The sequence below is a fragment of the Eurosta solidaginis genome, chromosome 3 (genome assembly GCF_040869045.1).
Source record: "Eurosta solidaginis isolate ZX-2024a chromosome 3, ASM4086904v1, whole genome shotgun sequence".
Lineage (NCBI taxonomy): Eukaryota > Metazoa > Arthropoda > Insecta > Diptera > Tephritidae > Eurosta > Eurosta solidaginis.
In genome coordinates, this window is record NC_090321.1 from 132,236,844 (window position 1) to 132,261,606 (window position 24,763).

General features: G+C 35.6%; 1 protein-coding gene and 1 pseudogene across 1 annotated transcript in view; one reads left to right on the top strand and one right to left on the bottom strand.

The window, feature by feature from the left end:
• The window catches only part of shot (dystonin-like protein short stop), a 1,374,398-nt gene that overhangs the window by 1,175,170 nt on the left and 174,465 nt on the right, over positions 1–24,763 (bottom strand). The gene's annotated exons all lie outside the window — the stretch shown is intronic.
• LOC137243038 (uncharacterized) lies at positions 1,884–5,370 on the top strand (annotated as a pseudogene).

Consider the following 24,763-nt stretch of genomic DNA (forward strand, 5'->3'; position numbering starts at 1 on the left):
AATTCTATACCCTGAATTCTCATGACTTTCATTTTCTGGAGCAAAATGTCTCGGTCCACTGTTTCGAATGCCCTTTTCAGATCCAGGAAAACGAAAACAGTGTCTTTTTTGTTATTTAGATCTTCCTTCCAGTTAGAGATCACTATATTCAGTGCCGTTTCACATGAGTGTTTTCTTCTAAATCCCGATTGTTCACTTATTATTAATTTATTGTCTTCCAAGTAATTTTCTAACTTATTCTTTATAACTGTTTCCATAATTTTTTCATCACATGGTAGTGTATTTATAGGTCGCATTTCCTCAGGTTTATACGTATTTTTTATTTTTTTTACTGGTATAATGGTCGACGTTTTCCATCTTTGTGGTACAATGCCCGTTTCCATGCTTTCATTTATAATTTTTGCATAAAAATAAGCTGTATACTCTATTGAATCTTTTAAAACTCCTTCTGATAAAAGATTTTTGCCACTAATTTTGTTCTTGAATAGCCGAACTATTTTGACAATGTCATCTGCTACAACTTTATTAAATTTGAATGTCGAACTGCTATCAGATACGGTTAAATTTAAATCAAAATGTTCGATACTTTGGTTTATTTCTAAAACACTGTTTACGAAAAAGTTATTGAGCTCATTCGCAATTTCGATCTTTTCTTCGATTTGCTTATCTAATATTTGAATTTTGTTTATTTGTTGATGATCTTTTTTCAGGTTTATGGTTTGCTTTAGATTTTTCCACATTTCTTTGCTATTATTTTTACTAATTAAGATTTTGTTTTCCATATATTTCGCCGTTTTCTTTTTGATAAGTTTTTTGTATCTTTTGTTTATTTCTTTATAATTGTCCCAATTTCCGGTTTTCCTAGACTCATTTAAAAGATTATATTTAAGTGTATTTAATTGTGTAAGTTCATGATCATACCACTTATTCATGAGTCTTACTTTCACTACTTTTTCAAATATTAACCCTGTCATACATTGTAGAATTGCATTGTTTACTATGTCTAATTGGGATTCTATACTGGTTGAATCATTTATCACAAAACTGCATGCGCGCAACAAGTTAAGTAGATTTCCTTTATTATAAAGCTCCCATGAGGTAATTGTTTTTGTTGTTCTCATTTTATATGGTGCTGATGTATTAATTTTTATTTCTATCGTTTCATGATCTGATATTTTATACTTGTCCATGTTTTGACAAATAACATCATTCGAATTTGAGTATAGAAGGTCGATTTTTGTTTCAGTTGTATCTGTGATACGTGTGTTGAAGAGTATTTTTTGGCTCATTGCCAAATCATTAAACATATCTGTTAATTTCTTGCTATAGGTGTTGTTGGCATTATTAACGTTAATGTTATAGTCTCCAACCACGAAGCAATTCACACTTAACCGGATATTATCCGGATAAACGAATAACACCATAACAATGATAATACTTTTTCTTTAAATAAATCAAATAGTACTTTTAATACTCGAATTGTTTTATAGTAGGTAGAGTGGTTGCATCGAAAGGAAGAGTGGTTGGGTTCGAAACCTGCTGTAGGCATGTAGTTATAAACATGTATTTCCGTCACTTATGGGTAGGTATGGAGGTAGATTTTAAAAATTATAAGACACAGAAAATTTTTAAAGCCTACATCTAAAGCAGGTAGTACTTTCTTTTCCCGGCTTCGTATAAAAAGGAACCTTTCTGCAAAACAAGCTCTTGTAGATGCTAAATCTTTTTATACTTTCAACTTGGAAGTTTACGCAGGAAAACAGCCTATAGGTCCATATGCAGTTAGCAACAAACCGTGAGACGTAGTGCTAAGACTAGTTCAGACAATATCACAATCGAATCGCAATTTCACATTTGACAACTGGTTTACCAGTCACGAGTTGATGCTTCATCTTCTAGCTGAGCACAGGCTTGCCTCAACAGGAACTGTTCGTAAAAATAAAAGATGCATACCACCCGCACTGTTGAGACTGGAAAAAAACCAGGAAGTTCAATTTTTTGTTTCCAAAAAGACATTTCCATGGTGTCTTACGCTTCGAATAAACAGAAAGTGGTCATAGTTATGTTTACTCTGCGCCACGATGACAAAATTGATAAAAGTACAGGACAGAAGAAAAAACCAGAGATGATCACATTCTACAACTCAACAAAACCAGGAGTGGATGTTGTTGACGAATTATGTGGTACATACGGCGTCTCGCGAAACAGCAAACGCTGGCCTATGACGATCTTTTATGGTGTACTCCACATAGCTGCTAAAAATGCAAATATAATTTTTAGAGAAAATTTAAATCAAAGCACTAAAAGAACTGATTTCATACGGAAGCTAGGTTTGGCTTTGATAAACGAACATCTACGAATGCGAAGAGATCAAAAAAATATTCCAACCTACATAAGAAAGAGAATCTCATCTCAGATTATGGTATCATCCACTTCCTCCCTAAATACTGCTGGCCGCTACGTGAGATGTGCCGTTTGTCCAATAAAAAAAGATCGCAAAACTAAACATGAATGTGCCGGATGTAAAAAGGCGATTTGTATGGAACATGCTTTTTGTTTTGTAAAGATTGTACTGAATGTGACTCTAGTTCTTAAGATGTTACGTTTAGTTGTAATGTTCAGAATTAATTTTATCAGTTATTTTGTGTCATATATTTTGCATTTATTTAGTCCTAGAGAAAAAAATTTTTCTTTAATTATTATTTTTTTAGCCTAATAAATATAGGCTGTTTTAATTCCAAAATTTTCATGATCTCATTTTCTCGTAATAATAGAAATAAAAATATTTAATAATATTTATTAGATAGCTAATGAACTCTCTTAAAATATAATATAACATTTTTTAGGTAAAGATTAATATAGAAATAAATACAGGCAATTTAGTATGGGGGTATGCCATGCCCGGCCACATACTCAATGTTTCATTTAGTCACCACATTCTCGCCGGGTTAAAAAAAAAAATAAAATGAGTAAAAGGACGCGAGAATTTGAGTGTAATAACGATCCAGATATGTTCTGTTTCATGTGTGGCCAATATACTATCATAAGGCGACGACGAGTGTTCTCCGATCATATCAAAACTTTATACTCCAAGTATTTTGGCATTGAGCCTAAAAATGCTGAAAAACCATGGGCACCGAACACTTTGTGTACATCGTGTCGAGTAGAATTGATTCAGTCGGAATCAGGACAACAAATAAAATTTGATACACTTATGATATGGAGAGAACCTACTTGACATTCAATAGCCTTATATCCCGATCGCACATGCACTCCTACCACACCACGGCGGCCACCAGTTCGCTAACTTATTGAAAAAAATACACTATCAGCCAATTCTAAACAAAAATTCCTTGTGAGTTTTTCACTTCTCCCTTTCCTCTTATTCTGAACAAAGTTCGAAAAAGGGAAAACCGATTAATGGAGAAAAGTACGTATTATGAATGTGATTGAACGGGAGATTTCTCTGCCATTTTTTAGGAGTTTTTTCACATGTTGTATTAAAGGGAGTGCATCAAAATTGTTTAAGTTTACAGTATCTGATACGAAAAAACACTTATTTGTACAAATTAAAAAAACTCTTTTTTACAGTCCAAAGGTATGTATATAAATAAGCAGCGGAAGAGTTCTTAGCAAATTTGATGCAGCCATCCAGAAATTGCGCAAGGATTTTTTAAGAAGGCTTTAATCGAGTTTGGCATATATGAATTTTGGTCAAAAATTAAAACAAAACAAAATTAAACAAAAACTCACCAATGTCTGTGGTGAAATTTAAAAGTTGGTTTTCTTCGTTTTACCCATGGCGGAACGATACAAGGTGGCAGCATGGGACAGCTGCATATAAATTTTTTTTTATTTAATTTGATACATCAACTTCCGGCGCAGTACGATTTTGACATTTGTCCATCGAATTTACAAAAACGAAGTACATGGAATTTTTATTTATGTTTGTAGGTATGTCACCATGCTGCCACCGTGTATGGTTCCGCCATGGCTTTACCGAAAATGTGCCACTCGTAGATACGATGTTAACGAATAAACGGGACGATGTGTATATACATATGTGCATACATGCATACGTTTTTATATAGCTATATTGTAATATATACTGTGAAAGTACATGGAAACAAATATGTATAGCAAGAGGCAACACTTTTTTACTATTATGTTTACTTATTTGTGCTCACAATTCTTTATTTTTCAGTATTGCCTTTTTCTAAACAACAGCTTTTGTGTGGTTGCATCGATGTTACCACCTATTTTAGTGGGTAAACAATTATCCGGCTACTTTCGTGGGTAGAATACCAAAAGGGTACAAAAATTACCACATGAAGAAAGTTGCCGTGGTGAAGAAAGTTGTTACCACATTAGAATCAGGCTGTAGATAACAATTTTGTTATTAGAGATGTTTTCGGTATAAGTAAGCGAAAGTCTCAAAAAAAAATTCACCAAATGAGAAAAGACTACTACTAGTGGGAATTTATCCTTACATTGAACCAATTGGTTGTGACTGACTATTACGTTCTCTATATTGTTAGCAGACGTCCCTGATAACCAAATAAATGCTGTGGGCATAACAGCCGGCGTAATTTTTGAGTTTGCTATTTGATATTAACAGCCTGATTCTAATGTAGTAACAACTTTCTTCACCACGGCAATTTTCTTCATGTGGTAACTTTTGTACCCTTTTGGTATTCTGCCCACGAAAGTAGCCGGATAATTGTTTACCCACTAAAATAGGTGGTAACATCGATGCAACCACACAAAAGCTGTTGTTTAGAAAAAGGCAATACTGAAAAATAAAGAATTGTGAGCACAAATAAGTAAACATAATAGTAAAAAAGTGTTGCCTCTTGCAATACATATTTGTTTCATGTACTTTCACAGTATATATTACAATATAGCTATGTAAAAACGTATGCATGTATGCACATATGTATATACACATCGTCCCGTTTATTCGTTAACATCGTATCTACGAGTGACACATTTTCGGTAAAGCCATGGCGGAACCATACACGGTGGCAGCATGGTGACATACCTACAAACATAAATAAAAATTCCATGTACTTCGTTTTTGTAAATTCGATGGACAAATGTCAAAATCGTACTGCGCCGGAAGTTATGTATCAAATTAAATAAAAAAAAATGTATATGCAGCTGTCCCATGCTGCCACCTTGTATCGTTCCGCCATGGGTAAAACGAAGAAAACCCAACTTTTAAATTTCACCACAGACATTGGTGAGTTTTTCGGTGATGACAGCGTTACCACTTTGGCCAGAATCGCGAATAAAACAACTGGTAATGATTTTCGGTTTCATAATGTTCTGGGTACTATTTCACCGGTAACGCTAAGAATCGGGCCGTAAATGTACAATTAATATGGATGTGTTCGAGCAGCCAAATAATAACAGCAGTATTGCTGAAATGCTGCTTAATTAATGTGCTAGTGATATCAATAGATTGTCAACATTTTATTCAACGAACACGCGAATCTACTAAAATTTTGCTGAAAACGTTATTCTCCCTCATAAAAAGTAACACAGCTCGAACACACCCTATATCGAGCAAATAAATTTATAAAGTCGTTTGAGATTTGTATTTGTTGATTTAACTTAAGCTGTTATACCACTAGCTAGCTTGTTTCCAAATAGGCCATTTTTCCAAAGGAAAAATAGCTCACAAAGTTAGACAGCCTTAAAAATCAGTCATGTTGGAGCGGGCAGCATAGCAAATGAATTCATCCCACAACCCACAAAGTTCCAAAGGATATAGTCTGTTGGTGGTATGTAACTTGTGTAGTTTTTGCGCCATCTGCTGATTGTGCACACTTAGCAACTGTTACAAAGCACCGCTTATAGTTAAAAATAAGATTTTATAGGAAAATGTCTATCGCAACTTTTTTTACATTTGACAGACGAACAGTGTGACCAAGTTGGCATTTTTGCAGCTAGATCTAGCATTTTAATTCTTGATTTCGCTGCAAATTTCGTATTTGGCATTTGGTTTTTTGGCATTTATTGGAATTTTTTAAAACCATATCAATCATAAGAAATTACACAAATATGGCATCTTCATGTAAAGACTTATATTCGAGGTAAAAATTTATACGATCTGGCAGCAATAATTCATGAATATGCATAAAGCTCAAATCAGCTGATTGCTTGTTCTTTCTTTGTTTCACTATTGCATCATCCATTTCACAGAAAGCAGCTCGCGTGAGAAAAAAAAAACATATATAAAATGGACAGGTTTGTATAGTTAATAAAACATAAATAATGTTTGCCAGATATGGAATACAAATTTTTAATAAAAGGTTTCTGAAAAGAAAAACTCAAGTCGTAGAAGGTGCGGACAGCGACGATACTGAAAGCAGTTTACCAAGTGGGAGCAAAAGGTTAAAATTTCTATTAACGACCGGGTTTGGATTTTATTCAACGTATTTATGCTTATATTTATGTACGAACTATGCTCAGAAAGTACGTAAAGAATGGTTAAATGATCCACGAATATCAAAATAGATTATAGCGTTGGATGAGCAACATATAAAATCTAAATACTGTCAGTGTAATATAAAACGGAAGCTAAGAACACTTTTAGCGAATGGTAAAACAGCTGCATCCCCATTTTTGCAAATAACCAACAAATTATTCCATTTATGCCTGTTGCCATAAACTACAAAGCAAAAGCCGCAGAGCTATCTGAAGCCATACATGTAGCAGTGCATACTTCGTTTAGATCGATTGACCATTTAGTGCATTTGCAGAAAAATATTTTCACTGATAGCAAAGTTGTCGTAGAAATGAGTTTGGCCCGGACGAAATGCTCTGCTATTATCAAAAACATTTTGGGTCCCTATTTTAAGCGGATATGTACTTCTAGATGATATTGGAAAGAGCAAATATAGTCTTATTATAGACAAGTCAACGGATATTACCGTAAATAAGTGTTTAGGCATAGTTATCCGATACTACAGCCAGTCCTTAAAAAAATAGATACGTTTTTGAAACTTCACATGCTTGAAGACGCATCAGCTTTGAGCATTTCTTCTGTTATTTATAATGTTTTAGAAGAATTTCGTTTAAGCATTTCCGACCTGGTTGGTCTCGGGACCGATAATTCTAATGTAATGACAGGAATAAATCGTGGAGTAATTATCAATTTGAAAGAGAAAAATTAAAATGTTATACTAGTTCCGTGTGTTTGTCACTCTGTACAGTTGTCTGTATCGGCCGCTTCTAAAAGATTACCAAGTGAAATTGAATACATTATTTCCGAGACTTATAACTGGTTCTCAGAATCTTCACTGAGGCAGATTAATAATAAAAATATCTATGCTGCAATTAATGACGACTTAGAGCCACTTAAACTTGCTCGAGCTTGTGATACTAGATCGCTTTCCATAGAAACCGCAGTAAAACGTATAGAAAACCAGTGGCTAGAACTTAAAACACATTTTGGAGTTGCTTCAGCCATATAATCTTGCCTCCAGGCATGTATTTTGTCAAGTTTATATAATGACAATAATTTAGCATATTTAAAGTTTTTAAAACCAGTATTAGCCGAGGTTCAAAAGGTGTATAAGATGTTTGAGAGCAATGATGCTGAACCTTTTTTCTTAGTTAAGTTGTCTTTCTAAACAAATAGTTTTAAGTTCTAATAAGTTCTCCCATTAACTTCGCGTTTAGAAGATTTTTTAAAAACCAAAAAAAAGTTTATTACTAATCTCGTATATTAGTTGAAACAGCGCTTGCCCAATAATTTGACAACTTTGAAAAAAATAAATTACTTTTCAGTAGAAAACAGTTTAAAGATAAACAAATCTAGCTTATTTGATTGGTTTAAAGGGAAGACACAAAAATTTACGACTGACCAGATTACAGAATTAGAGATATATAGTGGCAAAAACTATCTTCATACAAATGGGATCAACAAAATTCTACTATTGGTTTTTCGACAAATGTTTACGGAAATAAAGACGAACTAAATGAAAGAATTTTTCAGGAGCTTGGTTCTTTTGTTATGAATTTTGTATACTCAGTTGAGCAGACCTCACAGAGTATATTAACTTTGATTGGATAACGCTTGGTTGTACAGGTATAAAGGAATCGAGATAGATATAGACTTCCATATATCAAAATCATCAGTATCGAAAAAAATTTGATTGAGCCATGTCCGTCCGTCCGTCTGTCCGTTAAAACGATAACTTGAGTAACTTTTGAGGTATCTTGATGAAATTTGGTATGTAGGTTCCTGGGCACTCATCTCAGATTGCTATTTAAAATGAACGATATCGGACTATAACTACGCCCACTTTTTCGATATCGAAAATTTTGAAAAAACGAAAAAATGCGATAATTCATTGCCAAAGATGGATAAAGCGATGAAACTTGGTAGGTGGGTTGACCTTATGACGCAGAATAGAAAATTAGTAAAATTTTGGACAATGGGCGTGGCACCGCCCACTTTTAAAAGAAGGTAATTTCAAAGTTTGGAAGCTGTAATTTGGCAGTCATTGCAGATATGATGATGAAATTTGGCATAAACATTACTACTATTACTATATATGTGCTAAATAAAAATTAGAAAAATCGGATGAAGAACACGCCCACTTTAAAAAAATTTTTTTTTAAAGTCCAATTTTAACAAAAAATTGAATATCATTACTGTATATAAGTAAATTATGTCAACATTCAACTCCAATAATGATATGGTGAAACAAAATACAAAAATAAAAGAAAATGTCAAAATGGGCGTGACTCCGCCCTTTTTCATTTAGTTTGTCTAGAATACTTTTAATGCCATAAGTCGAACAAAAATTTACCAATCCTTCTGAAATTTGGTAGGGGCATAGATTCTATGACGGTAATTGTTTTCTGTGAAAATGGATGAAGTCGGTTGAAGCCACGCCCAGTTTTTATACACAGTCGACCGTCTGTCCTTCCGCTCGGCCGTTAACACGATAACTTGAGCAAAAACCGATATATCTTTACTAAACTTATCTGAACTCACTTTATCTTGGTATAAAAAATGGCCGAAATCCGACTATGACCACGCCCACCTTTTCGATGTCGAAAATTACGAAAAATGAAAAAAATGCCATCATTCTATACCAAATACGAAAAAAGGGATGAAACATGGTAATTGTATTGGTCTATTGACGCAAAATATAACTTAAGAAAAAAACTTTGTAAAATGGGTGTGACACCTACCATATTAAGTAGAAAAAAATGAAAAAGTTCTGCAGAGCGAAATCAAAAGCCCTTGGAATCTTGGCAGGAATACTGTTCGTGGTATTATATATATAAATAAACTAGCGGTACCCGACAGATGATGTTCTGGGTCACCCTGGTCCACATTTTGGTCGATATCTCGAAAACGCCTTCACATATACAACTACCACCACTATTAAAACACTCATTAATACCTTTAATTTGATACCCATATCGTAAAAACACATTATAGAGTCACCCCTGGTCCAGCTTTATGGCGATATCTCGAAAAGGCGTCCACCTATAGAACTAAGGCCCACTCCCTATTTAAAATACTCATTAACACCTTTCATTTGATATCCATATCGTACAAACAAATTCTAGAGTCACCCCTGATCCACATTTATGGCGATATCTCGAAAAGGCGTCCACCTATAGAACTAAGGCCTACTCCCTTTTAAAATGCTCATTAACACCTTTCATTTGATACCCATATCGTACAAACAAATTCTAGAGTCACCCCTGGTCCACCTTTATGGCGATATCTCGAAAGGGCGTCCACCTATAGAACTACGGCCCACTGCCTTTTAAATACTCATTAACACCTTTCATTTGATACCCATATCGTAGAAACAAATTCTAGAGTCACCCCTGGTCCACCTTTATGGCGATATCTCGAAAAGGCGTCCACCTATAGAACTAAGGCCCACTCCCTTTTAAAATGCTCATTAACACCTTTCATTTGATACCCATATCGTACAAACAAATTCCAGTCACCCCTGGTCCACCTTTATGGCGATATCTCGAAAAGGCGTCCACCTATAGAACTAAGGCCTACTCCCTTTTAAAATGCTCATTAACACCTTTCATTTGATTCCCATATCGTACAAACAAATTCTAGAGTCACCCCTGGTCCACCTTTATGGCGATATCTCGAAAAGGTGTCCACCTATAGAACTAAGGCCCACTCCCTTTTAAAATGCTCATTAACACTTTTCATTTGATACCCATATTGTACAAACGCATTTTAGAGTCACCCCTGGTCCACATTTATGGCGATATCTCGAAAAGGCGTCCACGTATAGAACTAAGGCCACTCCCTTTTAAAATACTCATCAACACCTTTCATTTGATACCCATATCGTACAAACTAATTCTAGAGTCACCTCTGGTCCACCTTTATGGCGATATCTCGAAAAGGCGTCCACCCATAGAACTAAGGCCCACTCCGTTTTAAAATACTCATTAACACCTTTCGTTTGATACCCATATTGTACAAACGTATTCTAGAGTCACCCCTGGTCCAAATTTATGGCGATATCTCGAAAAGGCGTCCACCTATAGAACTAAGGTCCACTGCCTTTTAAAATACTCATTAACACCTTTCATTTGATACCCATATCGCACAAACAAATTCTAGAGTCACCCCTGATCCACATTTATGGCGATATCTCGAAAAGGCGTCCACCTATAGAACTAAGGCCTACTCCCTTTTAAAATGCTCATTAACACCTTTCATTTGATACCCACATCGTACAAAAAAAATTCTTCAGACAGCCCTGGTCCACCTTTATGGCGATATCCCTAAATGGCGTCCACCTATAGAACTATGGCCCACTCCCTCTTAAAATACTCTTTAATACCTTCCATTTGATACACATGTCATACAAACACATTCCAGGGTTACCCTAGGTTCATTTTCCTACATGGTCATTTTCCCTTATTTTGTCTCCATAGCTCTCAACTGAGTATGTAATGTTCGGTTACACCCGAATTTAGCCTTCCTTACTTGTTAATATTGCCTTTTAGTAACGCCGAAGTGGAACGCGTCTTTAGTGCCATGAGTTTGTTAAAATCGAAGCTAAGAAATAGAATGAATACAAATATAGTTAATCCTCTTTTATATATTCGATGTGGCCTTGAGAGACTTAATACGTGCTGTGAAGACTTTGAGATACCAAACGATCTCATAAAAAAGTGCGATAGTCAAATGCACAGTAATGACTGTTTACCAAATACCTTACTGGATAAGGATGATTTAGTCGATACTGATATCAATCTATCATAAGTAAACACAAATATTCTGTAAGTTTTTTACCTAAAAAAATAGGTTTTAAAATATTTATATAAATATGTATGTACGCATAAAACTAATCAAATACAGTAAAATCCAAATGAAGGAATTTTATTAGCATTAAAAATAATTTTTTAGCATTTTCTGGCATTTTGAAAAATGGGTTTTAGCATTCTTTTTTATGGGATCTGGTCACAAGATTCCAGTAGGGATGAAACGATACCGTGAAAGTATCGATACCTGTACTTGCATGTAGCATCGAAAAGAAGTATCGATATTAAGTATCGCTACATATTAAGTATCGGATCTAAAGTATCGATTCTTATTTATATCGGTACTTTTTTGTAATACATAGTTTTTAACAGGGAACTATTTTATGATCAAGATTAACTGGGTCCCGGGCCACAGTGATATCCCGGGCAACTGTTCAGCGGATCTCATAGCCCGCATCGGTACAATTGAACCGATAATTTTGACAGGGCACTTTCCAATGGGAATCCATGCGGTATGTCTCAATATACTGGAAACTTCATCCTGCTGCAGATGTATGGAGGACGATGAGGTGGAATCATCGAGTCAATTTATGCTTGATCGCCCAGCTTTTGTCAGAACTAGGCCAAAATATTTCGGTTTCGACTCACTAGAATCTCCACAGGTTTTATTCAAAGTTGAGATCGATCTCATTGCTAAGCAGCGATTCTCTTAGCAGTTATAGCTACGCCACCTTTATTTTATGTGGTATCACAACGGACCTTCATGCTGCCCAAGTAAGCTTCCCTACCAAGGCAGCTGCTACCTAACCATATAAATATGCCCTTCTAAGTTCATAACCTTATCTACACTTATAAAATTGTTGCGGATAATTGCTGGAATACAAATTTTTTTCGGAAGGCACTATCGACTTGACCTGTAGTGGTGGCTAGCATTTTTTTATCCTATTTAAGTCAACCGACAAACTCGGTAGCCTCTACGGCAAAAAGTTTAAGTTAGCGTTGCCCATCCTTCATCGGTCTATCCGTCAGTCTATTTGTCCGAGGGATCATGCAATAGCTTTCATTTATTTGTAATGAAATTCAACATACTACTTCTTCTGCTAAAAATATGCGTAATAGGTATGTTATTTCGACCACTTTTTATAAATCAAATATTATTGCAAAATAAAATATAATAATGTGATAATTCAATACTCAACGCTTAATAAGGCAGCTCCATTCTTTTGAAAATCTTTCATCGACTTCAAGAACGGTTGAAAATATTGTAATAAGATTTTTTATTACTACTATTTTTTGTTATCCACCTTTCCTTTTCGAAATAGAATTTCCCTAGAAAAGAATCATGATTACCACGCCCACTTTCTATATAAAAATGAAAAATACACTTATCGAATACACATACAAATTCTGTAGCCTCTACCGCTTCTTTCCATGTATTAGGCGATGAAAACATTTATATTGTTCATAAAAATACATTTACACAGCATTTTCTGCAATTAATTAAGAGACGATCGACTTCGCAGTTTCCCGAAATGTTGTCATATCCAGTTCGAAGTTTAAACATTAACAGATCCATAAAACTACATAGCTTTTACCCAATCGAAAAATACGACACAGAGTATAGAAAACATTTAAATGTTACCAAAGACAGAAAGTTCGCCGAAAGACAGAAGGTTCCCAGCCCTAGTCATATTTCTGCCAGAACAAAAAGGCGACCTGGTAAAAAATGTTCAAAGAGTGCTTAGATTCCAGAGGGAAGTCTTTCATACATATATATTTCTGTAAAAAAATTTCACTCGAAATACTCCACTTGTTTTTCTAAAACAAGAAAAATTAAAAGAAATGTGTATGGAAAAATTTATGAAACTGTTCTAGGGGGCACTGAAGACTCTAAAGAAGATTTTGGCAAAAAATTATCAATACTTTATCTTTGGGAATGGTTGGTGGTTCCATGAATATTTCTTCGCAAATTTGCAGAAAAAAACCCGCTAGGTACCATAAATGTTGGCTCCACCAAAAATTTCATTTTTGCTTAAAGTTAAGAGTTCTATGCTTTAATCAAAGCAAAAGTTACGAATAATAAAATATAGATGGATCCGCCAGTGTATAAGGATGTAAAAAAACACGGTTATTCATTGTCAGAATTGAGCGTGATACGGAGCTACAAAACTCACCCAAAGATCGCTAACTTAAAAGAAATGTAAGGCGCGCTAACCTCCGAAGACATTTCATGTCGAGCTTCTCTTTCAATTTGCGTCGTGCTCCTTTTAATTTTTCCTGCAAATCGGCGGGACGGGACCTACATATTTTATGCCGACTCCGAATGGCATCTGCAAGGCAGATGAGTTTTTACTGTTGAGCTTTTCATGGCAGAAAACACTCGGAGTGCTTGCCAAATCACTGCCTACAGACGACCCCGCTTAGAAAATCATTCTTCTAATTGAAAAAGCTCGTTTCTAAAATTTTTAAAACCAGAGAAAGCAACGATGACCTTAGTGTCATGTAAAATAATATGAATTCGGTTATTGGTTGTGACTCTGGCTATCACGCAGCACTTCTCTATCTTGTTAGCAGACGTCCCTGAAAACCATATAAATGCTGTGGACGTAATTTTTGAGTTCGCTATTTGAAATTAGCCGTGTTTTTTTTTTTCACACGCGTATACGTTTACGTTTGCGCGTAAAAAAACGCTTATCCCTGCTTAGATAATGCTTAGGAGACCCATTTAGCGGCAGTGGTTAAATAACTAGCTACAACACAGGGTGTACCGAAAAGCGGAGACACAACCCTCTGATGGCCATAGGGTATAATATATAACTGAATCAGTTGCGATGAATTATGGACACGCATAGAATACATAGAATTAGTGTAGAGGGTGAAACATAGACACATATTTCAGTTACATCTGAGTATAATGCGTATTGAAATTTAGTAGGAAAAATTTTATGAGCAATTTCAGAGGTGTATTTAAAGTTTGACGCTTATCAGTCCATATAAAGTTTAAGCGTAAACGTCTATAGATGTAAAAAAAAACACAGCTATTAAATGTACAATTAATATGGGTGTTTCGAGCAGCCAAATAATAATAACAGTATTGCTAAAATGCTGCTAAATTAATGTGCTAGTGATATCAATAAATTGTCAACATTTCATTCAACGAACGCGCGACATTAGCTGTGTTTTTTTACATCTATAGACGTTTACGCTTAAACTTTATATCGACTGCTAAGCGTCAAACTTTAAATGAACCTCTTCTGAAATTGCTGCGCATAAAATACTACTAAATTTCATGGCCAAGCTCTCCAAATAAATAGGCCTAGAGGGAATATCCATGCCAATGCTAAAACACCTTTGCGTTGAGGGAATAAACTACCTAACACACGTTTCAACCTGTCGCTGGAATCTTTTCCATACCCGAATAAGAAGATGGCAAGAATAATTGCGCTACTAAAGCCTGGCAAACCAGCTAAAGATGGCATGTCTTATCGACCGATATCGCTCCTTTCGCCAGTAGCAGATATTGGAAACCGTCTTGCTCCCTCATTTCACGACAAATCTTCACCTAGCCACGCACCAACATGGCTTCCGCAAAATGCACAGCACCACCACCGCGCTCAATGCCATAAATACTCAGATTAATTACGGACTAAATCAGGAAAAACCCCATCATAGGACGGGGCTCGTAGCACTTGACCTGTCAAAAGCTTTTGACACAGTCAACCACGGGACGCTACTCCAAGACACAAAAGGCTCACGCCTTCCACCTTGTCTAAAAATATGGACCGCTAATTATATGAATGGTCGGCAGGCGTTGGTTCAATTTAGGAACGAAATCTCAAAACCTAAGAAAATTAAACAGGGTGCTTTTCTATCCCCGCTTCTGTTTAGTTTCTACATATCAAAGCTCCCTTCCCCACCAGAAGAAGTTACAATAATTTCCTATGCTGACGACTGCATGATTATGGCTACAGGACCTGACCCTTCAATTAATGAATTAGTTTCTAAAATAAACAGCTATCTCCCCGATCTTTCCAGTTTCTTCACCTGGCACAACCTGGCATTATCACCGACAAAATCCACGGCCACTATGTTTACGACGTGGAAGGAACAGATGTCGCAAAGACTGGACGTACGGGTCGATAGTGCCACACTACCGACTGTCAGTCACCCAAAGATTTAAGGGGTAACGTTCGATAATACTCTAATTTCAAGGCTCATGCCACCGTAATTGTATCTAAAGTACAAAGTCGCAACAAAATCCTCAAGTCACTTGCCGGAAGCACCTGAGGGAAGATAAAGAAACGTTGCTAACCACGTACAAAGCAATTAGCCGGCCGCTTATGAGCTACGCGTCACCACTTTGGTCGCCTGGTCTTAAAAATAAACACTGAAAAGGCTACAGACCTGTCAGTCCTGCAATCAGAACTGACACAGGATGTCTCCTTATGACCCCCGAACACCACCTACACAGTGAGGCCAAAGAGCTCAATATTAAAGAGCACAACGAAATCCTGAACAAGCATTTTTTGCTAAATTGTCACAAACTAGAACATCCTAGCACACAGCTGCTTGATCTAGCACCGCCTCCACGGGCATTAAGGAAACATCTCCATAGGCACTATGACGAGATCCGGCACCTGCCAACACTGCAAAAGTTACATATTGAATCATCAATATGTTACTTTCGCAGCTCTCTATATCGCTTATCTTTGTCAAAATACATTTTCGGTTTTTTCTCGTCTTACTTCGAATTAAGTAAAATCCGGGACATTTGGGAAATATCCGGTGCGGCGGGACATTTCATCAAAATCCGGGACATTTCCTGGATTTCCGAGACTCATGGTCACCCTAACTATGTCTTATAAAAAGACGGGGCATTATCGGTTAACGGCGCAATGTGGTATCACCGCTAATGTTATTGCGCTAGCACCACATCCATGTTTACAGAGCAAAAGAGATAAGTGGAAATCACAGATGAAGATATATGACACTTTTATTCTAGCTCAATTCGTTTTCAAGAAATTGCCCCAACTGCAGCTGTTTATTGTTTTCGTTGAAGCGCATAAAATCCGCCACAAATTTCGTGAGATTATTACTATTTTATTTTAATCGGCAAAAATGTTTATGATTTACCAACTTATAAAACCACTTTAAAATATATCGGGAGGGATATCGAAAGATGTTTTGTGGCCTCGGCATCAAAGACCACAAGAAAGGGGATACTACAAACTGCGCCAACTATAGCGGAATCAGTTTTCTTTATATCGCATATAAGCTCCTGTCAAGTGTATTGTGCGAAAGATGGAAGCCCACCGTGAATCGGCTGATTGAACCTTATCTGTGCGGCTTCAGAGCTGGCGAATCTTGAAAAAAAAACGCGAAAAAAGAATTGACACACATCACCTCTTCGTCGATTTTAAAGCCACCATCGACATTTTGGAGCTGCGTATTTGCCGATATGACCCGCAAAACTTATAGACTGTGCAAAATGACGTTGAGCAACACCATCAGTTCAGTGAGAATTGGAATGGACCTCCCCGAGCCGTTAGAAACTACTTAAACGGTTTCAGACAGGGTGACCCCCTATCGTGAATTTTATTTAATTTAATGCTGGAGAAAATTATATTAACTGCAGAATTTAACCGCTCTGCAACAATATTCTGTAAAAGCGTGCAATTACTGGCATATGCTGTTGACATTCATATCACCCGCGCCGTAAGTTCTGCCTACTCCAAATTGGAAAAAGCGGAAAAGATGGGGTTAATAGTGAATGAAAACAAAACGAACTACCTGCTGTCATCGAGCAAAGAGTCTGCGCATTTGCGCTTTGGCAACTAGCCATAATTACGAAATAATAAAAGTCTTCGTTTATTTGGGAACCAGCATTAACACAAACGACAAAATTAGCTCTGAACTCCAGCCAAGAATCACTTGTGCCAATAAATGCTACTTTGGACTAGGTAAGCAATTGAAAAGCAAAGTCCTATCATGACAAACGAAAATCATGCTCTACAAGTCACTTATCGTACCCGTCCTGCAATATGGTGCAGAAGCATGGACCAGGACGCTGGCTAGGATATGTTATGGGAATGAAAGATGTTGATCCGTCTAAGAAAATATTGTTATCGTAATCCTGCTATGGAATCAGAGGAAAAGGGCGGTCCTCTGGAAGGACTAGGTGGAAACAGATTTAAATTCCCATTGTATGACCAATTGTCGTCAGTTAACAGCGAGAAAAAGCGACTGATGCGTCTTCCTGGACGGCCATAACCGGTTAAGCGCCAATTAAGTAAGTAATTTAACTCAAAAATTTACTTCTGTCAAAAGATATTTAAAAAACCAGTTTTAAATTTTGCTGCGGTCGCTGTATTTTTCACAATTTTCTTGTGCACACAGACATGCATATGCAAAAAGTGGTTCTGCGCAGTAATTCTGTTGAGTAGCCGGTGTTGGACCCAATAGTTTTCTGAACAGAAATACTGTGAACCCTACCACCAATTTTTGTTAATAAATTTTTTCATTTCCGCGGGGCAAGGAATTTTTTACAGAAGCGTATTAAGACTGTCACCTTCGGGTTCTTAATCCTGAGATAAATACTCGACTTTGGATACCCCATTCGATCACTTTCAGTGATATCGGTAAATTAAACCGTGGGTTGCCAAACATCGCTAAACTTGTTTTAAAATGTCCAACTATTATTTTGGCGGCGATGCCAACAATGGCCAATGTTATGACAATAAACGATTTCGCCTGCTCTCAGAGAGCAAGAAGTTTGACATCTACTCATCATGACAACCATGATAAAAACACCTTAAAGGTATAATCATTTCTGACGCGAAAAACGACAATTTTCGCGATGAAAAAAGTTTCAAATCCGCACATACAAACATGTTTACGTTTTTTTTTTTTTTCAAACAAAAACATACTTTAATGTTTCACTTTGTTTGTTTTTTGGTTTCCTTTTGTTTAGAGATTGATTTTTAAATATTACATTGCGCAAAAACTTAAAAAACCCGTCATGGCCGACGAGAAGAGAGAACGGTTATACCCAAAATATATTAAACAAAGTAAAAGTGAACATGACAGTTCTTTCTTTTCTGTAGTTCTTGCGTCAAATAAAAAAAATATTTAACCCTTCGATTTCAAAAAGTTTTGAGTCGTACATAAAATGTGTTCGTTTCACGAATTATGTTCAAATACATAGCGTTGAATATTAGAGTCTAAGGGTCCTTGGTGCACACAAAAAGTGAAAATTTGAGTATTTTTGTTAACAAACACGTGAAGCGTTGTGCTGTTTGCGGAGTTTGCCAGCATATAGCAGCCATTCGGTCTTTAGGGCTCCTGGGTCCACGAAACGCGACGCCGAAGCGAAAAGTGCTGTGGTCTTCGCATATTTGCGAAAAAAACTTTCAGTTGTAAAGATTTTATTGACTTCTCAGCGCATACAAGTGCTTTTATAAAGGCGCCTTTGTTCCCCAGTGCGGTACCTGTACCTTACCAGTCGCAAGTGTCTGGAGACACAAAGGTAATACTAGTTGCACCGCATCTACGCGCAAATAAAGAGCCATTGTATATAGATGCGCAGAAGCAGACTGAGTAAGTAAAGTACTTAGGTCATTTTGTACTATATTGTATGGACATATGGAGTTTCCATTGTTTATAAATATACAATTAATAAATAAAAAAATATTGAACAGGATTAGCCTGGTGTCATTGGGCCACTTGAGGGCAGTGCGCTGCCAAAACGTCCAATTATTATTATTATTATGGTCGCGACACTTTTGTGCAAAACTTTTATAAATGTTAAAGAAAAATATACTGCAAGAAGTAAGATGCATATTAAGGTAAATTACAAATAAAAAAATCAATTTGTAGAGCCCGACAAGGTCAAAGAAGAGCGTTACGGAAGGGACATTAAACAATTGATACATTTTAGGGAGCTCATTTCCATACCACACACTGTAAAATTTTCCCACCAAACTCAATAAAACCGTCTTACCATATCTAAATTTTAAATTGCATCTTTTGATGCTGTGATTAAAGAAAACAATTCTTAACATTTTTTTTTAAATATAGCATTTTAAAATGTTACTGTCGCGACATCTCGTTGTTGCGGACGCAACAAGGTTCGTTTTTTTTTTTTTGTATTTCGAGCGATATATCGACATGCGTCATATATTTAAAGTCTAAGCAGCTCCTATCGTGTGATATCAATATTGGTGTAAAATATCTTTAGGACATCCAGGTCCAAACTTTGGTCAATATCTCGAAAACGCGGGCTAACATAGAAAAATGATTAGTACGCCCCTTTTCCCGCTTGATACAAAAAATGTTTGCCTTAATTATTAAGGAAAATGTAACGAATGTTACGGTCACGACAAATATAAACAGCAAGGAAAACATTAAACGGTCTAGCTTTTTTATTGGTATTGCTATTATTTAGATGCTCTTTAACACGTATAAAAAGAACTAAGTTTGCGAAAATTCTAGTTCCCATGCTATTAAACTTTTTCCAATTTTTCTGTTACGGTCGCGGCTGTTTCTTTAACCATTTTCCTTCGACAACTCCTTTTAAAGTTTAGATATTTACTGTGAGCCGTACGAACTTGCAAAGATCTTGAGATTTGTTTCGAACTAAGGAAGAAGTTTGTCAAATTCATCGCAGCTTAATTTTGTAAAAGAGGGACAACTTCGTAAAAAATCTTTGCAACTACTATTATGATTTATATCATTTTTTTAATTATTTTGTTATCAACTTTGAACCGAGCTGACAACTTCGTCACAATATGACAATGCAAAAAACTTTCTATAGTAATGAAGTCGCCTTTATTAGCTCAGAAGGGTCTGATTTGGCGAAAACTCCCTCATCTTGTGGACTGCGAAAGCACTCCGCCGATTTTGTTCAACTTTTTCATAAAAATAGACGAAGTCCTATACAATAACATCGACTTGCCCTTATTCAGGGCATGCCCCGCTTTTCCGCCGCTTTATCTTCCTTAAACTTCCCCGAATACTCCAATACTCATGTGATGTTGATTTCTGTACAGTGTGACATCTGCTCGGCCCGCAAAGAAAAAAAAAATTTGTTTGGCCAGCAATGTTGGTTGCCAAGGGGACGAAGATACTAAAATAAACAAAATGCCACAAATTATTCCTCTCTAAAATCTGTCTTTTTTTGTCCCTTTTGGAGGATTTAGCATACATAATCTGGTTTTTGAATTATATATAAATATAGTACCCGAAAGTCTGCTTAGATCACAAAGGGTTAGTGGTAGAATTATACCTTGTGGGACAGCATTATTTAACACTACAAGGAAAAGAATATGAGAACCTTAACCGCCAACCGTAATTATTTCAATAAAACCAAACACACAAGTTACATTTGTCTATCTGATATTGTATTGGAAGGGTATTTTTCTAAAAATGAAACATATTTGCCAAACCACTGTCCAGTGACCCTGCTTAGAAAAACTTTTCTAAGATTAGCTGACCGTATCATGTCAAAACGACTTCATAGCTCGAAAGTACATTAAAAGCAAATACCCAGATTTTCAAGACCAAAGCAATGACGTATCAATTCCAAAAATCGGATGTCAAAGAACCAAGTTACAATAACAAACAATTTCCGCTCTATTTCAAAGGACCGAAATGGAAGGATGGAAATTCTGAAATTAAATATAAAAGAGTTTGTTTTATTTTTAGCAAAATACAATTTTAATATAATGTCAGATAGACAACTGTAACTTGTGTGTTTGATCTTATTGAAATAAGTGCGGTCAGCTTTTGAAGTTCTCATATTATTTTCTATGTAGTCATAGAATGTGGCTTAACTTCAGTTTTTCCCGTTTGTTCTTATTTTTATTTTATTTGCTTGATGCAGTATAGCTGGATCATTCAGATTCTAGGTGGTACTCTGTGCAAAAGGCTTTTTTGTTGTTAAAAAATAAAATTAAAATAAAAAAAACAACAAACGGGAAAAAGTGAAGTTAAGCTACATACAAACAGACGCAGTGACAGCCTAATGGTAGACCTGTAGTGGAATTCACTAACTTATAACGATGCGATTTGTCGAGATTTTAATTAACGATTTTGTCGCTTGCCTTATCGATTGTACTATTCACTAACTTAGTTTTAACGACTCGAAATAGTTGACATTTAAATTTCGTTTTAATAGTAGAAAGGTGGCAAAACAGCTTAACGAAACTCAAAAAATGCGAAAAACACAAAAGGAATGCCAAAAATAAATAAATTCCGTCCCTATACTAACTGCTTTTAAAACTCATTATTCTGCAAGTGTTTACTTATTTTAACAAAAGGTAAGTAAATGCGGTTTTAATTTCATATTTCTCGACATAACCAATTTCTCACATTAAAATAGAATGGAGTCAACAAGTAATAGCACTCAAAAAAGAAGCCGTACCACAGCAGAGTAGCTAAGTCAGATGGTCTACTATTTGATGGAAACTCCAGGATTAGCGAGATCTAGGTTTTAAAAGCTGCACGGAAAAGCCGAATGCGACAAAAAGTGGAGCGAAATGTTCATCTTGTGATAAAACGTACGCCAAGTACTCAAATGCCATTTGATTTATAAAAAAAACAGCTTTTCGTGTTTGAAAGCATTTAATTAAAGTTCCGATTATCTTTTTTAACTAAAATAGCCAGAAATATTAATTTGGTGATTTTTAAGGCAGCCAATTTACTTGCCGTTTATTTAAAAACACAGCTGATCGTCAATAAACAAATATCGATACAAAATAGTTACTGAATAACGAAATCGTTATAGTTATCGATTATCGATTCGCAAATAAAGCGATGGCAAATGTGGTTTAAAAAGTTAGTGAATTCCACTACTGGGGTGTTAGAAATCTAACGACTCGAGTTCAAATATCGCTCGGGGAGAATATAATTTCTAATTTAAAATAACAAAGATATCTGAAGATATAATTAGAATATCACCCAGTATGTTTAATTCCTTTCAGTTTTTCCATCATATTAAAAACACAATAATTTAATAAAAGAAGTTAGTGTGAATACGTCGCAAACTCATTAAATTTACGAATGCCATAATAATAAAAAATGATAATTATTGTTTTTTTAATTTTTCTATGTTTGAAAAAATTTTATATTGTTATTATTACTATTTTTTTAAATTATGATATTATCATAATATCTATATATGCTATATCTTACATACATATACATAGAAATGATGTTTAATTCCTTTCAGTTTTTCCATCATAATAAAAATACGATAATTTAATAAAATAAATGACTGTGAATAAGTCTCAAACTCATTAAAATTTACGAATGTAATAAATGAATAGACGATTAAATCAAAATCATAACCAATCCACAGTTAACCAAAAGCAACAACACAAAAAGCCTTGTGCACATAGTAACACATATATTTAGACTGATTTAGCTCTGCTGTATGAAGCAAATAAAATGAAATAAAAATAACAAAAACAAAAAACGGGAAAAACTGAAGTCAAGCCACTTAGTCTAATGGTAGACCTGCGAGTTCGACTCTCACTCGGGAATATCTGAAGAGATCTTTGGCAGGGTCGAAATAGCTATAATATCAGCCAGTATGTTTAATTTCATTCTGTTTTTCATCATAATAAAAATACAATAATTTAGTTAAGAAAATATTATGAATACGTCTCAAAGTCATTATAATTTACGAATGTAATAAATAAACAATTTGTATGATAAATATTGTTTTTTTAATTTTTATATAATGGAAAAATTATTATTATTACTATTTTGTTTAATTCGGACATTAACTATCATAATATACATATATATACAGTGGCTCAGAGCTTATTTCGTGCAGCTACAGAATAAAACTGTAGATCTATATAGAAAGGAAACTAGTGACGGTGTCAAAAAAATTCAAATGCACAATTTTAACAAATTGCTTAACACCGCACGTATCATCCCTGAATCAATATTTTTATATATTTGGCTTATATGGCATGATTAAAGTGAGGTGTAACGCAAATATAGACCTCAAAAAGCAATTTCAGAGCTCAAAAATAAAAAAATTGAAGGCAACTGTATGGTATGGCGGTGGAATTGTAATGGGTTTGGGCCTACTTGGCTGCTTCTGGAGTTGGCAAAATAACTTTCTTTGCTGCCACAATGGACAAAAGTTTGTATTTAACCTTACGAAAGGCAATTTGTTGCGAATCGCCCCTAATTTAGGTGTATGTGATCGATTTCGCAAAAACCAAGGCAAATACCCTTAACACATATCCAGCATTGTGCAGGCATGCGTAATATGGATCTCATGAATTCACTTCCACAATCTCTCGCCTTAAATGCCAATGAAAATTTGTGGTAAATTTTGGAATCGGATAAACGGCAAAGGAAGATTAGTAAGCTTAGCGATTTAAAAACTACTCTTGTCGAAGAAAGGCATAAGGTACCACCCGAGGCCGCTCAAAAACTAATTGCAGCTATGAAAAATCATCTTGAAGATGTTGTTTAACAAAAAGGTGGTCATACGAGGTACTAAACTAAATAAAAAGTAGTTTTTTCTAAGGCAGGGCGCAGTGCACGAAATAAGCTGTGACCTTAATTTTTAAGATAATTTTAGTTTTTATTAAATAATTAGCACAAAACGTGTAAACACATGAAAATTAAGTATTTGTTCAAATAGAAGCATATTTTTATTAAATCTGTGCATTTGAATTTTTTTGACACCGTCACTAGTTTCCTTTCTATATAGCTCTACAGTTTTTTTTTTCTGTAGCTGCACGAAATAAGCTGTGAGCCACTGTCTCTATCTATCTATATATATAAAAATGAATGTCCGTTTGTGTGAGGCTTATAGAATCAAAAACTATTCGGTCGATTTTGTTCAAACTTTCACATAAGTTGCGTATACCTCACGCGGTGGTTCGCATGTAGGTTTGGTTGCGATCGACGCACAGGGTCTCGAGATATAGGTCAAAACGGGGACCGGGGTACCCCTAGAATGTGTTTATAGAATATGGATATCAAATGAAAGCTGTTGATGAGTGTTTTAGTAGAGGGTAATTTTCATACTCCTGGGTGACTAGGGTTTCGAGATATAGGACAAAACGTGGACCCGGGTATCCCTAGACTGTGTTTATAGAATATGGATAACAAATGAAAGCTGTTGATGAGTGCTTTAGTAGAGGGTAATTTTGATACCCATGGGTGACTAGGGTCTCGAGATATATGCCAAGACGTGGGCCCGTGAACGCCTAGATAGTGTTTTTACATTATGGGTATTAAATTGAAGCTGTTGATGAGTGCTTTAGTACAGGGAAGTTTTCATACCTATTGGTGACTAGGGTCTCGAGATATAGGCCAAAACGTGGATCAGGGTAACACTAGGATGTGTGTTTACATTATGGGTATCAAATTTAAGCTGCTGATGTGTGCTTTATTACAGAGTAAGTTTTATACCGCTGGGTGACTAGGGTCTCGAGATATAGGCCAAAACATGGAC